This window comes from Amblyomma maculatum, chromosome 10 (assembly GCF_055883805.1).
Source record: "Amblyomma maculatum isolate TAMU_Amacu chromosome 10, ASM5588380v1, whole genome shotgun sequence".
NCBI classification, from domain to species: domain Eukaryota; kingdom Metazoa; phylum Arthropoda; class Arachnida; order Ixodida; family Ixodidae; genus Amblyomma; species Amblyomma maculatum.
In genome coordinates this window covers 11,897,842-11,909,694 of record NC_139353.1, presented here as the reverse complement: position 1 = coordinate 11,909,694, position 11,853 = coordinate 11,897,842, and the positions used below count along the sequence as shown (strand labels likewise).

Genomic DNA, 11,853 nt, shown 5'->3' with positions numbered 1-11,853 from the left:
TCCTTTACCCTACCAACACTATTAAACAATTATAAAAAAATCCGGGGCTGACCTGTTTAAAATATTTAAACACGAATTATGACAGCTTGTACATCCTTAAATACTGCACCTGTGTTCCCATGATATGTATATTTAATCCTCTGTTTATTGTACTGCTTTGTATCCTCTGAATTTATTCTATTGTTTTTTTTTTCTTTGTTTATACTTTATTTTATTTTGGCTCTACTAAACTGCGAAGAGCTTATATGTATACCTATGTGCGTCTTTGTTCATGCTTTGTTGCTTTGTTGTTGTTGCCCTGTTGTTGTGTTGTGGGCCTTTGTCAAGCTGCCGTTTGCGAGCAGGTTTTAGAACAACCTCCTCCATCCTCCCGGTGGATTATTTGTTTTTTGTTTTCTTTTTTTGTCTATCTATATTTTTCTTGATGTGCTGTACAATTCTCTGACAGGGTATATACGACATGCTACTTATTGATTTCTTTCTTTCCGTGGCACTTTTCTTCTCAGTTTCATTTCATGTGTTATTTGTTTCTTCTTTTGTGTTCTGTGTGTGTAAAATTTGTGTGTGCATTTTCATTTTTTCTTTTTTTTTTGTGCTGCAGCACGCAGACCACATGGTTGTTCCTGCGCACATTAAACAAAGATTGATTATTATTATTATTATTATTATTATTATTATTATTATTATTATTATTATTATTATTATTATTATTATTATTATTATTATTATTATTATTATTATTATTATTATTATTATTATTATTATTATTATTATCTTTCTTAAGGCAAAAGCCTTCCTAGGCTCATGGGCCGGCTGCGGAAATGTTTGCAGCCAATTCTCGCATGAACTGACAGTTAAAGAAAGAAATCTGTCACCAACGATAATCGAACTGCGACACCCCCAGTCACCAGCCGAGCGCTCAAACCACTACTCCAGCGTCGCTTATCTTTTTCTAGCATAAGGATTATAGTAGCGCTGACAGTGGCGATACACTTACTGACAATAATGATGACAGCAGCAATGATAGTGAATCTGCAGTTAATGATAATGATAATGGTTTTAGTAGCGATTACAATAGCGTTGCGTTTAGTTGATAATAATAATAATTGGTGCAATGGTGGTGGTGATGATGATGATGATGATAGTACCAACGACAATAACGGCGCAGTTAGTGAAAAGTGTCCTGTAAAATGGCTTGCGCATTTCCGTTCTTGAAGAGACAAGCGCAGATCTGTCAATGCCATTTCTGACCTCGACTGGCCGGTTTGGCAGAGTTGTGCGGCTGCATGTTTAAGCTTTTCTCTGCTATACTGCCATATGAAATTACAAAGTTAGTGATGTCATGCTTATATTGGAGGAACGTTCTTAATTCGCTATATTTAATGAAATTTGCCGAATCCCTGATATGTGTCAGGTTGCCGTCATATATCGTCAGTATTTTAGAGTGCGCATCGTTGCTGTAATATATATGTTTCAAGCTTCGCTTGTTTCCATTCACTTTTCCCTTTTCGTACAGTATCCTTTTTGACTCGTTCCTGAAAAGAATGCAGCAAAGATTATACACACCAAAATATATTTGCGAAATAATGCTTTCAGCGAGAGTCGTGTAAACTCAGCAATGTGTAGAAATTCTTTTTCTTTGATCTACATAGACAGAACGGAAAAACAGAATATGCGCCCGCGTTTACTTTTATGACCATTTTTTGTCGTTGTTATAATATATACAGAACGCAACACATCTTTATTTTAACTGCAGCCTATAGGCAAGATAGACGTTAGGGTTTATTGACACGTTATCTGTGATTCAGGTTGCCCACGTGCAGAGTGCGCTTACCCCATTCAGTAAACTGCGAGTTGGAGTGAACCTGTCCATGTGTTATCGCGTTCTTTAATCTTTCCGATATTTTTGGTCTTCGTTATATTTCCACTTATGTTTTCTCTCCCAGCTGTGCTTTACCGCAAGCGTAGCTCAATCCTCCAGCAGCTGCAAGATCCGATGCACTAAAATGGAACGTTAGGAGAGCAGTGCATGACCGATACCTGGAATTTGGAAGAAAACAGGATTACAAAGAGCGCACTTCTTTTGTATTTTTCAAAAGGAAGCCGTGAACGGCCCTGAGGCTGCTTTTGCAAGCGAAATATATGCAATGAGGCGAGAACACAATAAGAAGAAAATCAAAATATAAACTAGGAATTAATTTTTACAACCGCATTTTGCGTACAGGCCCGTAATGAAAACTTAAGAAAGCGTCGCATCGCACTAATGGCCCCTTTCTGAAATTGTTTCTTCAGCGCAGACAGACAACCACATGAAGTGGCGAACTCTACAGGACAGAGCGCTACCAAACAACCAAGGTTTTACGTATACATACACCGTGCAGGTATCCAGCAGCTGTTCTATTAACAAAAAGGAAGAACAGGAAACTACACGAACAATTTATGACTAATACTCCGTCATTGCAAGAAGCGAAGACGTTAATCCAGTTTTGTTGCAGCAAGAATCATTTCAGGCCGTTTTTTTTTTTTTTTTTTTTAGAGAAACAATGAGGCATTGCGAACACATGGGTTACTAGACTTGAGAGTCTTGTCAGCTCCGATAATTTTTCTTCGTATTGGCGTCGTGCACCTGCACAACACCGCTGTGTCTTCAAGCTTCCGGGTGCAACTCCGGTTTTTTTTTTTAGTGTCCACAACCAGTCTGTTGCCCGAACGTCGAGAGTGTGCGCCCTTAACTACTGATTAAGGCACCTTTTAGTCTGACCAATATACATATTACCACAGGTCATGAAAGAGTACTGAACAAGGGTAAAAGGGGGGGGGGGGGTGAGGGCTCAGTGCGTATAGGTTAAGCCAACGTTTCGACAAGTCCACTTGTTGAAACTTTGGCTCGACATACGAACTGAGGCTTCCTCCCCTCCCCCTCCACCCTTGTTCAGTGCTCCTCCATGCCATGTACCCATCATCCTCTCGTTCTATCTTACCACAGGTCTGAGGTCAGGGGTATAGAGTCCACGACGTTCTTTCAACAACGTACGCAGCGTTTTTTGGGGGTTTTGTTTGGAGTTTTTAACAGGCTATGTTCATGTCTTTCGCGATCATTTTTCTTCCATGCCAGCCTTACGCGGCATTTCACGGAAGTTATGCGAACAGTTCTCAACGTTGGTCGTGCTCAATATACGGCGGCAGCAACGCGTCGAAATTCCGACACTAGCCACGATAGCGTAGATATTCGAAGCATACACTCTTAGAAAAAAAGTTAGTAAAAAGGTAGTAACGGCTGCCGTTACTACCTTTTTTAACCGTTACTACATTTGTACGACCTTCTTAGGTAGTAACATGGTAGTAACTCCTGCTGTTACTACGTTTTTTGACTGAAATACCTTTTTACTACCTCTCTGGAAGCAGGGGTAGTAAATATACCTTACCTGTTTTCTACCATGATCAGAAGATATCTGATACTATATACGATAGGAATATTGAAGTATTCGATACTCCTGATTACATTGCTACTCAATTTTGTTTTTATGTTTATTTATTTGCCATACCTTCAATAGCCAAGGCATTATAGAGGGGAGGGGGTTACATAAATGAGCCCTGGGCTCAAACTGTGCGCTGCCTTTTCATAAAAAGAAAGAAAGAAAGAAAGAAAGAAAGAAAGAAAGAAAGAAAGAAAGAAAGAAAGAAAGAAAGAAAGAAAGAAAGAAAGAAAGAAAGAAAGAAAGAAAGAAAGAAAGATCGCCTAAACTGGCTTCCGAAACCGAAACTTCGTATAGGAGGCGACAGTTAAAAAATCCACAAAAGCCATTGATAGGTCAATCCGAAGTCATCAGTGGCGGAGAGGTGCGATGTCATCGTGCTGCCTTTGTTGTCGTGCGGTGCGGTTGTGGACGCTGTTTCCTTGCGTTGTGCTGCTTTTTTCGTGCTGTGGTTCTTTGAATGGGCTGCAGAATTGATGTGTGACATGTGCACTTCGATAGGTGTTCTGAATTACGTGAAGTAGTGGTAAATAGATTCACTGTCATACACCGCTTGCACCGTACCGTGGCAACGCCGGCTTCAACACGAAGAAGGAAATGGACTGGCGTGATTGCTTGAAAATGTGAGTACGCTGCTTGAAATTATTGTTTGTTTAATGTGGCTATTGAATGAGGTACGCGCTCTTAATATTGTTGAGTGTGGTCTCAAAATCTCTTCGTAATACAACTCTTCGGAAGCTGTCGCTTTTCATGTGCAAGTTCTACCCTACCGCGAAAAGTTATGTTATGGCGTATATCTCGTGATATAATCTTGGCGGGTGTGTATTGGATGTGTTAGCGGTGAATTATTGCGCCGGGAATTCCCGCCTTGGCTGCGGCGGTGTGAACCTTGAACCACACGTGAGCGTCCCGTCCCGTGAGAGCGCCTGGGAACATGTAAACCGACAACCCCCCACCTGCAGCGTGCCTTCGACGTGGCGGCGCCGGGCCGTCCGTGTTTGCCTTATTTCGGGTGTGGTGCTTTTTTTTTTTCCTTTTTGAATGGGCCTAGTGCGCAGCGAATAAAGCGTCCATGTTTTGGTGTGAGAGTGCGCGATCACGGTACTCAGAGCAGCAGTGCGTCGTCAATGGGAGCGGGCGCTGGTAGAAAGGCGAAGTAGTGCGCAGTGCGGCGTCAACTGGAGCTGACGCTCTACGAAGGAAATGTGCGAAAGTGCGAGAGAAAGTATGAAAATTTAATCAAGTTATCTCTTCTTCTTTATTCGTTTTTTTTTTTTGTAACTTGTAATGTACGTTGAGTGTTTCCTTTTCCATATCCCTGCCCTTTGTTTTTCTAACAGATGTGATCAGTACCCCAAACGAGCTGTGACCTGTGTGATCCTTTTCGAGGTAAGTCAGTGAACGAATAAGCTTTTATTTTGCCATTTATTCATCTCTTAGTATAACCATTGTGGTTCTCAACATTTAGATGAGTATTTTCTTAGTCTGTTTTAAACTCGCCTTTTTTTCTAACAGGTGGGTGCATTAATGCGATGAGTGGAAACAGCGCGCAAAAAGCAGATTATTGCGGTGTTGCGCATGTTTCACATTGGTCGCTGCATTTAGTTTTGGTGCTTGTGTGAAAGTACAAAAAAATATTCCTCTCTGTAAAACATGGTCGGCTGACGCCAAGGTACAAACTCGTGTACTACTCAGCCGTTAGGTGTTCAGCAGTAGATGGTGATTCGAAAGAATTATTTGAGTGACCACACGTAGTCAAATGTGCATTACAAGAGTGATTGCTTTCTTTACTAAATAAGACTTTTGTATTTTTTATGAATTGTTCACATCACAGGTGGGCAGTTAGCAGTAATGGGCAGTTGCATTCGTTGATACTTTGTGTCGTGGCTTTTGATGGAAGCTTTAAAATGCTGCAGTAGTAAACAATTTCAAACCAGAAATGAAAAAGTCATTTCGCTTCCTTAATGTCTTTCATGTTCGCTGCGCTTGCAGCTAGTTTGATCTTAGAGGCCTTTATTTGCGCAGATTTTTGGTTGCCTTAATATTGTACGCACATAACTGAACACACCAGCAGGGAAATTAGTTTTGTGCTATTGCTAGTATTTCAGAAGGAGAAGTGTGACTGACATCTTGGGATAAGCAGCTTTTCGGTGCATGCACTTTTTTTGCAACTTTAAAATCAATTTGGATTGAGGTATGCAGGCACTGATCAATCAATATATTTTATGTGCTTGGAGCAAAAGGGAGAGAGTGTAGAATGTCAGGCATATTTCTGATACTGTGAGAAAGTCACCACTTAGAAAAAAAAATTCAGATGTCCACAAATGTGAAACAAGGCCATTTTAATTTTTTTTAACTGTGACTGTAAGGTGCACCTGTGCAGAATGCATAACCACTTGATAGCGAAATGTTTGCAAATATCTTTTTTTTTTTTGCATATACAGAATGCAGCACATTAAACACTGTCCTAAATTCGGTGCATTTCAACATAGTAGTCTTATTCAGGATTTAAAGGAAAGAACCTCAGTCCTAACTTTTCTTAAAATTAACGATCAAGTTTCTAAAAGATGAGAAAGAATGTGAGAAAACATGTTGCTTTGTATTGTTTCCAGTAAGGTTATCAAAGCTTAAACTTTTTTTTTTCTTTTTTCCGAGCATTGGGAGAAGGGCGTAAAGTGAAGGCACAAAATCAACATACAAGACTCCCCGCTCTTCAGAATATTACCTATACGCTAACCCTGCTACCTTTAACATAAAGAGAAAGCATACATGATTATGCTATTGTAAGCCAAGGCTGATCTGTGACAAACGCAGGCTGTGGCGGTGCCACTATCCATGGGTGTGGATAGCCGCTCGTGGCACCACCCTTAGATATCCAGTTGTAAAGGACAGTTTTCAGTGTATATATATGTATATATTGTAAGCACTGTGAGTGACCTTCATCTTCATCTCAGCGTAATCATCATCGGTCTTCGGGTCGTGCGAAAAAGACGAAGTGTTGCTAAGCTGTGGCTAGTCGGTAGCTGCTGCTTCGGCCTACCTGAAGTAAAAAGGTGAATTTGCTGGTGCGTTCTTCTGCCTCACAATATATACATATATATATTTTTTTCACAGTGCATCAATGATGACTTTCGCATACCCAGATTGTTGCTTTGTCTTTCCCCTGTGGGCATACTTGATTTACTTGCCTTTTGTAACAGGCATTTCTCATGAAATACATGTTGGGGATCTTTTTGCTCCCATTAGATAAATTTATTTATTTCTTCGTAGAGGAGGCATTTCCACACTATTTCTTAATTTCCTGTTCAGTTTTGCCCATTAGAAGTACTACAAGATAAGGAAATCAGGTTGCCTTGTTTAAGAAATTTGAACAAAATGTAGATGTGTGAAATAAATGGGACAAACAAGTTCCTGTTGGAGTTATTTAAAAATACTGGCTTTGAAATGACATCTTACACAACCTTTTTTTTTTTTTTTTGCTCTAGAATGCACCTAGTTATGATAAATGAAGAAAATTGCCATATATGTGCCATAGTTGCAGTCTGAGACTTGGAAATTTCAAACCAATAGTTTACGTGCATTCCTATGGGCGTCACTTCACGCTCTGCACCCAAAAATGGCTATACCGCTACATCCTGCTTATGTAACAAACCAGCAATTGTTTATAATAATGTAATCACATATCCTGCCTCTTCACAGTGCAGGTCTCAGCCTTAACATAAATCTAAAATTTTAGAAATGGGCATTGTTTGCTAATTTTGCACCTTTATTCAAAGAGTTGTGACGATGCTTGATAAGCCGTATGTTTCATTTTTGATAACATTGTTCGAAGCAGAATAATGCAATGCGTTCACTTAGACTCTTTATTCATCTCCTCCAGGAGACTAGTTCCTGAAACTTAATACAATTTATGGAGGAATTTACGGGGCGATGGGGTAATATTTCTTTTAGTTTTGAAGCAACCTTCTCTGTTCAAACATGCGATAATTGGGAAAATGTTTCATGTGCTTTAATTTTATGCATAACAGAAACATTCATACACATTTAGAGCACCAATTGTCTTATCCATTTTCTAATCTTAAGGTAGGTGTGCCCCACATTCATGGAGTAAAAGAAATATTAAAAATAGCCTCATTTGAGACTTGTGGGATGTTAGAAATGTTTTCTAGGAACCAGGCTTCGAAGTTTGCCTATCATCCATATTGTGAAGTGCTTATGCCACCTCCCATTCTAAACCTTTGAAGGCAAGGAAAAGCCTTAACTGCCTTTCATGACATTTTCATCTTTAGGGAAACTGTAAAGTCTCTCCTATACGAGCGAGAAGTAAACCATGTCGGCTGGTTACTTTTGGCAAACACAGTACATTGTATTGAGGCTGAAGTATAGCAAGCATTTTTCTTATCATGATGTGAGCAGTCTTGTTAAAGTTGCTTGCCCAGAATCCTCTTGATTGATCGTAGGTACTGAATTTATAACTGTCTGTTTTCATTACTGGGAAAGGAATTGTGTGCTTGGTCTCACTTGTTGATTTTTTCCCCTCTTTATATATGCAGTTACCTGAGCACTTCAGACTGGCCAATGCCTGGAACCTACCTGCTGCTCACCTGCACACCACAGCACAAATGAGGGACGCACTAAATCATCTACCAGCAAGCACACTGCAGTGCCCTTCTGCAAGCCATCACACGTTCAGGGATGCACGATTAAGGTCATACCCTAAACACTGCTAACGATGCTAGTATGAATGGACAGCTGCCTTGGTCTGTCTGCATTATTTCTTTTAATAATGGAGTAGGCAGTGAAAAAAAAAAAACATTCTGAAGCAAATCTATTTATATTGTGGTGGTTAGCAAAAACAAAACCTCATTTCATATGTGATGTATCTGAAAATTATGTTTTTGTGTTGGTTGTAAATGTCACAGCATGTTTATCTCACCAACTATTAACTGCGTGAGTTTGAAATGTACAGGTACCTGGAAAATACTGCAGACCATGCCTCTTGTATTTGAAATTATTCCATGAGTTTTGTAGGGAAGATGTGGTAATTGCTTGGCTCCATACATGAATGCTTCAGTGACGTGCTGAAGTATGTGCAAGGTATCTCCTAAGAGTCATTAGGTGAAATGTAACAAATGGTTTTATTACTGAGTTGTGATTTGTATCATTATAGATCCGAATGCGCATTTAACATTTTGGTTTCCACAACATTTAATTTATTTTTCTTCTAGCAGTGTTGTGCTTTTCATTGTGACATTTAGCTTTATTCAGCCGGTCTCCACAACAGCCTTTCAGGTCTGCACTAATGCTTGCCAGATTTTGATGGTCTGTTAGATTTCTGGAAGTAAGCTTCACATCCTAAATTTTAGGAGGGCACCCAACTCGGCAATATCTGGGCACAGATATGATGTTAGCTATTTGTTGACACTGCAATCGAGCAAAAAATTCAATAACAGTTGATTGATGCTTGTGGTCACCTGTGTAGGATTAGCAAATGACAAATGTATAGTCGACTATATGCCTGCACTTTTTTCCTCTACACTGACCATTACATACATGAAAACAATCTGGAAGAAGGCATACAATTCTTATAAAAGGCCTTTTATTTATCCCACTCGAGTTATAGAAAAAACTGTTTTCTAATCAACACTGTTCAGTCCACACCAGTCAATATAATATACACCAAGGTGTCGCAAGGTATCAAGCTTTTAAAAGACAGTGTCCTAGAAGTGAATAAGACTGGGCGTGTTGGTTAGACATTGTAAATCAAAGAGCAAAGCACTGGAACAGAAACGGAGAAGACGACAAGACAGAACAAGCACTAGCTTTCAACTGAGGGTTTATTGCAGAAATGATCACATATATATACACTTCGGGATCGGCAATGAATGAGAAAACAAACCATTACTATCATACAGCCACATGCTAAGCCAAGAATTCAAGCTCTTCTTATGGCAGTGCAACAGTCGCCTTGCTGACATATTTATCCCCTGTATGAGCTATCTCCAGTGCTTCTGTTATCTCCCTTGTCGGCTCGTTACGATCTCGATACATGATGATTGTCTTTTTGAACGGGATGACAAGGTGGTTCCGCATCACATCTTCTGCAGTGCGCAGCGAGATGGCAGTCTGTAGCAATGCTGCCAACTTTTTATTGGGCTCCAGAAGACGCACGTTTAAACATCAGCCAGTCTTACCAACGTAGTGCCTTCCACATGAAAGTGGAATTTTATAAACAACCCCCCTCCTGCAGGACACGTAAGGGTATCTGTGTTTAATCGGACACCCAGCCTGCAGCGTTTGCATAGGACAGGTTTTTCTGCACAAACTCAAAAGCGTTTTTGGTGCAGTAAACAGGACATTTACGCCAGAACATTGCCCCACATTCCTTAAGTTATGAGAAACCTTATGCAGGTAGGGAATGACAACTACTTTTTCTTTATTCCTTCTTTCCTCCTTTTCTTCTCATCCGCTCGCTGTTCGTCACTCATGCGTGCCGCAAATTTCTTTCTGCGAAGCAGGCTTTCAGCAACAGAAACCATAACATGTTTAGGGTAGCTCGCCACCTGCAAACTGACACTTTCACCCATGGCTTGATCACATCACTTGCAGAAAGCGTTAGACAAAAAAGAAAGCTCTCTGCAAGTCATGTGATCATGCCATGGATGAAAGTGTCAGTATGCAGGTGGCGCGTTTGCAGGCGGCGAGCTACCCTAAACACGTCATTGTTTCCGTTGCTGAAAGACTGCATCGCAGAAAGAAATTTGCGCCACGCATGAGTGACGAACAGCGAGCGGATGAGAAGGAAAAGGAGGAGGAAAGAAGGAATAAAGAAAGAGTAGTTGTCATTCCCTACCTGCATAAGGTTTCTCATAACTTAAGGAAGGTGGGGCAATGTTCTGGCGTAAACGTCCTGTTTACTGCACCAAAAAAGCTTTTGAGTTTGTGCAGAAAAACCTGTCCTATGCGAACGCTGAAGCCTAAGTGTCCGATTAAACACAGAGACCTTTACGTGCCCTGCAGGAGGGGGGTTGTTTATAAAATTCCACTTTCATCTGGAACGCACTACGTCGGCAAGACTGGCTGATGTTAAACTTATGTCTTCTGGAGCACTATAAAAAAGTTGACAGCATTGCTACAGACGGCCATCTCGCTGCGCACTGCAGAAGATGTGATGCGGAACTAACTCGCCATCCCCTGTTCTAAAAGACAATCATCGTGTATCGACATCGTAACGAGCTGACAAGGGAGATAATGGAAGCACTAGCTCGGACAGGGGATAAATGTGTCAACACTGCAATGCACTGCCAAGCAAGGAGCTTGAATTCTTGGCGTAGCATGTGGCTGTCTAACAGTAATTGTGTGTTTTCTCATTCACTGCTGATCGTGAAGTGTATATATGTGATCATTTCTGCAATAAACGCTCATTTGAAAGTTAGTGCTTGTCCTGTCTTGTCGTCGTCCCCGTTTTTGTTCCCGCGCTATGCTGTTTGATTTACAATGAGTGGCCTAGTCCACTGAAATCAGATGAGAGCTCATGAGTTGTATAGCTTAGTCTGGAGTATTTCTTTGTTTTCTGAAGTTTATTAATTAATAAAACTCATTAGCTAATTTTTTAATTGCTGGTTTCAGCAACAAAGAGTGTATTAACGGAGCGTGGTTTCAGCAACAAAGCACTCCAGCGAAAAGCGATTTTGTTCTCCAGAATGCGTCTTGGGCTGCTGAAGGGGTACAGCTGCATGTGGCACACTTTTTATTGTGCGACTTATCATTGAAAGCCAGTGGGAAAACTAGTTTATATAAACAGTAGCTTGGTGCAAATATTTCAGTCTGCTATTTGAAAGCAATTATTGGCACTTCTTTCTTTGAACCAAAATTGGAAGAGGAAATTGGTTTTTCCTAATGATTGTAATCAATAAAGTCAGCGGAACAAATAAAATACTGCAGGTTATGTAACACTACTCTAAAAGCCTTCAGTTATTCTTAATGAGCTTGGTCTTATTTAGCAGGTCTATCCAGCAATTTACACCTAACAGGCATCCTTTTAATAATTAGTAATATGCATTGTGACAAGCTGGCTGTCTGTTGCATAATTTTAGGATGTCAGGAATGTTTCAAATGGGCATTTTTGGGAGGCAGTTTTGAGTCTCTGGGGTGGCGCAGTGATTGCGACGCTCGACTATGCGCAAGATTCAAGAATGCAGGATCGAATTCTAGTCTAGGCGGCCGCTTTTCTTGGAGGCGAAAAGCAAGGTGCCCGTGGGCTGTGCAATGTTTAGTGCACAATAAAGAACCCCAGGTGGTCGAAATTTTTGCAGTCCTTCACTATGGTGTCTCATAGCCTGAGTCGCTTTGGAACATTAAGCCCCACAGACCAAAC

At 40.5% G+C, this 11,853-nt stretch overlaps 1 long non-coding RNA gene across 1 annotated transcript; it reads left to right on the top strand.

Annotated features, from left to right (window-relative positions):
* The first annotated feature begins 3,415 nt into the window (after positions 1-3,415).
* Positions 3,416-11,251, top strand: LOC146175603 (uncharacterized). Its single transcript, XR_014701431.1, has 3 exons — positions 3,416-4,099; positions 4,817-4,865; positions 8,030-11,251. It is a non-coding gene; the product is annotated as an uncharacterized LOC146175603 (long non-coding RNA).
* The last annotated feature ends 602 nt before the right edge of the window (positions 11,252-11,853 follow it).